Here is a 6,584-nt window from a genome sequence, read left to right as displayed (position 1 = left end):
AAATTCCGTACTGAGCATTCGGCTCATTCCGTAAACTTTTGTATATACAGGTCCACAGATTACTTTGGGAGGGGAAAAGAGAGAAGAATAAAGCCTAGGAATAAATCTGAAGATGTTAGTTAATTAAGATGAATGTCTCCGCTTGTATATTAATCTAAATTTTAATGGTCGTGTGGTTGTATCCTTATCAAATAAATAAATGGAATTATGACTTTTGTTTATGTTACCGTTATTGTGACACGTCAGCCCTCCGGGTTGGGGTGTTACAGCTATGGTATCAGAGCAAAGGCTCTTTCCTGTAGAAAACTTGAAGATAGTAATTAAGACCTGTGAGGAATGGGTAGATATCTATAGGATTTAATTTGATCTCTTATTTGGTTTAACTCCTATGTCTATTCTTATAGATGCCTCCTCGTCGTCCGCCACGTAGGAATACTCGTACTAACCATGAACGTAACAACACTTCTTCGAATGAGACTCCAGTTGATCCAAACATAATTAATGCTATCAACAAGGCTGTTGCTGGGTTGCTTCCAAACCTGGTTGCTCAAACAGCTAAGGCCGTTATTCAACAAACTCTTCATCCAGAACGCACTAACACTAATCCAACCTCTGGTGGTGAAACTCGTGAGAATACCACTAACAATATTACTTATAGTATAGACATATGGATTAGTAAATTCCAAAAACAAAAGCCGAAATCCTTTAGTCACGCTACTAATCCAGTCGAAGCAAGAAACTGGATAGCTCATGTTGAAAAGATCTTCGGAGTTCTTGGAGTTCCGGAGCAATACAAAGTTAGACTAGCTACCTACAAATTAGAAGATGATGCACAAACTTGGTGGGAAGGATATAAGCAAGTCAAAGGAGGGGATGATTTTGACGCTAATCTTTCATGGGTCGACTTTCGTAATATCTTTTACGATAAGTATTTTTCGACCGCTGATAAAGAAGCTTATATCAGGGAGTATGCAATAATTCGACAGGGGAGTGATGAACCAGCCTCTGAGTTCATTACTCGATTTTCAAGGTTGGCTAGTATTGTAGGAGATGTTGCAGGATCAGCAGAAGTCCAGGCAGAAAAATGCAAGTGGGCAGTTAATGATCGAATTCGGAAATCGATCATGTACATGAAATTTAAGGATATCACCGAAGTTGCTGATGCAATCAAAACTTTTGAATTCGAAAGGAAAGAATTCCTATCTCGAACTGGGGATAATAAGAAGAGAAATAGAGAAGGCCAATTTAAGCAAGAAATCGGCCAATCATCCACTACGCCACAGCATCAAGATCGTAAAGTGCAAGGAAATCAAAACTCTGGAAATCAAGCACGTCCATGGCAACCTAGACTTCAAAACCCGAGGCCTGCTCAAAACCAGATTCAGTTGTATGCAGAACCTATTAGAGCTCAACCACTGAATCAACAAGTAAACCCGAATCAGATTACATATCCTCTATGTAATACTTGTGGTAAGAGACATCAGGGCGTATGTCACCGAAGTACAGGAGCATGTTTTAGATGTGGCCAAACTGGACACATGATCAAGGAATGTCCTAAGAAAGATACTAAGAAGAATAATCCACCCAATGTTGGAGGAAGAATTTTCGCACTTTCTGCTACTGACGCTGCTAATATTCCAGGTACTGTATCTGGAACCCTTCAGATTGGTGAACGTAGTATCTATGTGTTATTCGATACAGGAGCGACCCATTCTTTAGTATCCCACTCTTTTACTAAGTATCTTCCGATAAGACCAACTCTCTTAGATCATACTTTAACTATTTCCACTCCCATAGGAACTTCATCCGTAATCACTTACGTATATAAGGATTGTCTGATCCGTATTGAATCTATTGTGTGTAAGGCAAACCTATTTCCAATACATATGTGTGACTTTGATGTTATTCTAGGAATAGATTGGTTGTCTAGACATCGTGTAAATATAGATTGTCATTCTCGCCTAGTTATTTTCGGTGATCTTCATCATCCTGATATTATATATCAGGGGACTCAAGCCCATAAATCTCTTAAAATTATCTCTGCACTTAAGGCTCGAAAATCCATATCAAACGGCTGCGCTGGATTCCTAGCATCGATTAAGGATACTTCTGCTAGTATTAAGAGTATCGATAGCCACTCCGTTGTTCGTGAATATCCTGATGTATTTCCGGATGAACTCCCGGGATTACCACCCGACCGTCAGTTAGAATTCACCATCGACTTGATCCCTGGTGCCGAGCCTATTTCTAAAGCTCCATACCGTCTGGCTCCAATGGAACTAAAGGAGTTGAAGGAACAATTGCAAGAATTGTTAGATTTAGGATTCATAAGACCCAGTGTTTCACCTTGGGGTGCTCCGGTCTTATTTGTAAAGAAGAAAGACGGTAGTATGCGTTTATGTATTGACTACCGAGAGCTGAACAAGATTACTATTCGTAATCAGTATCCTCTGCCTCGCATTGATGATCTCTTTGATCAACTTCAAGGGGCTCAGTTCTTCTCAAAAATCGACCTGAGGTCTGGGTACCATCAGCTAAAGGTTAAGAATGATGATGTTCCCAAGACCGCTTTTCGTACTCGATATGGTCATTACGAATTTTTGGTTATGCCCTTCGGGCTAACTAATGCACCCGCAGTCTTCATGGATTTGATGAATCGCGTATTTCACCAATTCCTAGACAAATTCGTTATTGTCTTTATCGATGACATTCTGGTATATTCTAAAAGTCGCGAAGAGCATGAAGCACATCTACATGAAGTACTTGGAACCTTGCGGCATGAGAAATTGTACGCGAAGTTCTCCAAATGTGACTTTTGGCTTAGCCAAGTGTCATTTCTAGGTCATGTCATATCAGCAGAGGGAATTATCGTAGACCCAACAAAGGTTGAAGCTATTACAAAATGGCCAAGACCCACTTCTGTTACCGAAATACGAAGTTTCTTGGGTCTTGCTGGCTATTACCGAAGATTTGTTGAAAGATTCTCAGTAATTGCTTTACCACTCACGAAACTCCTAAGGAAAGGGGTGAAGTACTCATGGAATGAGGAACAAGAGAAAAGCTTTGAAGAATTAAAGAAACGACTCGTATCCTCTCCGATACTCGCTCTCCCTTCTGGATCAGGAGGTTACCAAGTCTACAGTGATGCCTCAAAGAAAGGATTAGGTTGTGTGCTAATGCAACATGGGAAGGTTATCGCTTATGCCTCCCGTCAGTTGAAGCCTTATGAAGTTAACTATCCTACACATGATTTAGAACTAGCTGCAGTCGTCTTTGCACTTAAGATTTGGCGACATTATCTGTATGGTGAAAGTTGTGACATCTTTACCGACCACAAGAGCCTCAAGTATATATTTACGCAGAAGGAGCTAAATATGAGGCAAAGAAGGTGGTTAGAACTTTTAAAAGATTATGACGCAAATATTCAATACCATCCAGGCAAAGCCAATGTTGTAGCTGACGCATTAAGCCGAAAGAACTCCGGGACTATATCTTGCCTATAAATTCAACCTCATATTAGGAGGGATCTCGAAAGGATGGACATTTGGCTTCAGATTAGTAAATCTGATGGATATCTAGCTAGAATGCAGATTGAACCCAACCTCATATCCCGAATCAAAGAAGCACAAAAGCAAGATGGAGAACTTTGGGCAATTGTGCAAAATCTCGAGGTGGGTAAGCAATCTGAATTTAGTATAGACCATCAGGGGGTGATTTGGTGCGGCAAAAGACTTTGTGTACCCGATGACTCCACCCTTCGTGAGTCATTGTTAGCCGAAGCTCACAGCTCACCGTTTTCGATTCACCCAGGATCCACCAATATGTATAGAGATTTAAGACAGAACTTCTGGTGGAATGGCATGAAGGAAGACGTTGCTCGATACGTAAGTAAATGCCTCACTTGCCAACAAGTGAAAATTGAACACAAACGAGCAAGCGGTCTGTTGCAGCCATTGGATATTCCCATATGGAAGTGGGATGAGATCACAATGGATTTTGTTACTGGTTTACCTAAGACATTCAAGAAGAATGATGTTGTATGGGTTGTTATCGATAGATTATCAAAGTCAGCACATTTTCTACCAATTCAGCAAGGATTTTCGGTTAATAAGTTATCCGAAATATTTCTTCAAGAAATTATTCGACTCCATGGCACACCATCTTCCATTGTTTCCGATAGAGACCCACGTTTCACCTCACGATTTTGGATAGGTTTTCAGGCAGCTTGGGGGACACGACTAAAGTTTAGTACGGCTTTCCATCCATAAACAGATGGGCAGTCAGAACGCACGATTCAGACCTTGGAAGACATGCTCCGAGCATGCGCACTTGAATGGTCTGGAAACTGGGATGAATATTTATGTCTTGTTGAGTTCGCTTACAACAATAGTTGGCAAGCAAGTATTGGCATGGCACCTTTTGAGCTTTTGTACGGCCGGAAATGTCGCGCACCATTATGCTGGGATGAAGTCGGAGAAAAGATTATTGAAGGGCCAGAATTAGTTCAGATTACAAATGAAAAAGTCACTATGGCCCGAGAAAAACTGAAAGAAGCTCAGAGTAGACAAAAGAGCTATGCAGATCAAGATAGACGACCCCTCGAATTTAAAATTGGTGACCACGTATTCTTAAAGGTATCACCTTGGCGTGGTGTTCGTAGATTTGGAATTAAAGGGAAACTTAGTCCCCGTTTCATCGGTCCATTTGAAATCCTTGAAAGAATTGGAGAAGTGTCATATCGACTGGCTTTACCGCCTCAACTCTCTCACGTTCATAACGTTTTTCATGTATCCTCTTTAAGAGGATATAATTATCATCCACTCCACGTTATTAGTTATCCGTTACTTACGATTCACGAAGATTTGTCCTACGAAGAGGAACCAGAAGCCATCTTAGATCGACAAGAAAGGGTTTTGCGTAGGAAAGTAATTCCGTTTGTTAAAGTCCTTTGGAAAAATCACTCTGAACACGAAGCAACATGGGAATCTGAAGAATCAATTCGTTCTCTATACCCTAATCTATTCTCGCAATAGAATTTTAGTCGAGTAACGGTAAATCTTGCTATTTGATATATGTTCATTTGTTTCTGTTTACGGTCATTTATGCTTTACCTTATGAGAAGATATTTTAGCTATGACTAAGTATATCTATGTAGGAAATGTCAGTATTAATAGTCACTCTAAGTATCTGTAAATCTCTATTAACTTTTCATACGGTAAGATATCTTATTAAGAAGGACCATTAGGGCACATATATAAGGTAATTGACAAGTATAGTCATGACCTTAGCTATGAATTTCAGATACCCATGTGTGGTTAGGAAATTCTGGTTATATAAGTTAGTAACTCTGCTATGAAAGTTTCATTTCTGTTGCAATAGGTTATATTCTTATTTGAAAAATTTCGAGGACGAAATTTCTTTTAAGGGGGTAATAGTTGTAATACCGAAAATTTTAAAATCATTATTTTAGAAATAAAAAGAATAATAGTAATTTATAAATTAACCACTAGAAAACCCTAATTAAAACACCCAAGTAATTCTGCACTAACCCTAAAATTTTCGAAACAATCGGAATCAGGATCAGGGCCCCTAAAACTCAGGGGGGGTAAAACCTAGTTGACGATTATCTTTATAATTCGTTGTCTGAATTAAAATTTCCTACGAAACCAACTCAGCTAAGCTACTTAGACACGAAGCAACCTAGGCTAGAAAGTAGACCCGTCGCGCCACGCGACGGGTACACAAGTCTCTTTCGCGTGGCGCGAAGGAGTCCATTTTCCAGCTATAAATAGTCGGGTCTGGGACTTGACATTCTGCTTTAATTCGACACTCAAATTCCTATTATGCTCTGAGTTATAGTCGAAACAATCCAACAACACACACAATTCACGAAGTGCTGCCGCAATCAGGGTAATAACTCGATCGCTATTACGATTCAACGTCCGATCGATTATAACTATCCAACGATTGTTCGAGTGCTGCTCAAATTGAGCTTGTACTTTGATTATTCGTCGTGATTTCATATTGAATATTTGAGTGTTGTTCGAATTCGGACTATGCTCTGTTATTCGTTGTGAATCCGATTGAATTATTAAGTATTGCACTTGATAATAGTTGTGAGGGTTTGATCTCGTGAATTGACGTAAATGCTGTATTAAGTTACTAACCTAGTTTGTGTGCATGTTATTTAAATTAGGTTAAAAGATTAATCAGTAGTCTAAACTCTGCCCGTATAAATCTAAAATATTAGCACAAGGTAGCTTCACTTTGGAATTATTAAGGTACGGATCCTTACCCCACTCTTTATTGCTTCATATTCAAATTGTTATAAAACCACTAAATTACTATATCTGTTAAAAACTCCTCACGTCTTTGATTATCGATTCATTTGACAGTCCGTTCGATTCCTATCCTAATCATTTGATTTAGCTTTCATGTCATGCGATAGTATTATGTTATACTCATTATCGCATGTTCCAATATATGTTCCGTTTTGTTATGAAAATAAGTTTTATAAGTTATGTGAATAAGACCATTTGTACTCTGATACCCTGAGTATCGCTTCTCGTGGAGTGTCCCACGAG

This window comes from Helianthus annuus, chromosome 16 (assembly GCF_002127325.2).
Source record: "Helianthus annuus cultivar XRQ/B chromosome 16, HanXRQr2.0-SUNRISE, whole genome shotgun sequence".
In the NCBI taxonomy this organism is placed as follows: domain Eukaryota; kingdom Viridiplantae; phylum Streptophyta; class Magnoliopsida; order Asterales; family Asteraceae; genus Helianthus; species Helianthus annuus.
Note: the sequence above shows the minus strand (reverse complement) of the source record.